A 955-nucleotide genomic window follows, 5' to 3' on the forward strand; every position below is an offset into this window, starting at 1 on the left:
GCAGGGGGCCCTGGCGCATGAATCTGTGCAGCGGGAACGACCTCGGACCACCAGGGGCCGCGAAAACTACCGTCGCATGGAGTCGGACACTCAAGGTCAGGGAAAAATCCAATACATATCTGGTGATATCTCGGGAGCTGTTAGAGATAGCGCAATAAACCAAAGTGAAATATCTGCAGGAGGCCCCGGCGTATGAATCTGTCCAGCGGGAACCACCACGGACCGCCAAGGGCCGGGAAAACCACCGTCTCATGGGGCCGGACACTCAGGGTCGGGGAAAAATCCAATATATATCTGGTGATATCTCGGGTGCTATTAGAGATAGCGCAATAAACCAAAGTGCATTGTCTGTACGAGGCCCTGGCGCACGAATCTGTGCAGCGGGAACGACCTCGGTTCACCAGGGGCCGAGAAAACCACAGTCTCTTGGGGCCGGACACTCAGGGTCAGGGAAAAATCAAATATATATCTGGTGATATCTCGGGTGCTATTAGAGATAGCGCAATAAATCAAAGTGAATTATCTGCAGGGGGCCCTGGCGCATGAATCTGTGCAGCGGGAACGACCTCGGAACAACAGGGGCCGAGAAAACCACCGCCACATGGGGTCGGACACTCAAGGTCAGGGACAAATCCAATATATATCTGGTGATATCTCGGGTACTATTAGAGATAGCGCAATAAACCAAGATGCATTGTCTGCAGGAGGCACTGGCGCATGAATCTGTACAGCGGCAACGACCTCGGACCGCCAGGGGCCGTGAAAACCACCGTCGCATGGGGTCGGACACTCAGAGTCAGGGAAAAAACCAATATATATCTGGTGATATCTCGGGTGTAATTAGAGATAGCGCAATAAATCAAAGCGAATTATCTGCAGGGGGCCCTGGAGCATGAATCTGTGCAGCGGGATCGAGCTCGGACCACGAGGGACCGAGAAAACTATCGACACATGG

Source organism: Nomia melanderi, unplaced genomic scaffold (assembly GCF_051020985.1).
Source record: "Nomia melanderi isolate GNS246 unplaced genomic scaffold, iyNomMela1 scaffold0014, whole genome shotgun sequence".
NCBI classification, from domain to species: domain Eukaryota; kingdom Metazoa; phylum Arthropoda; class Insecta; order Hymenoptera; family Halictidae; genus Nomia; species Nomia melanderi.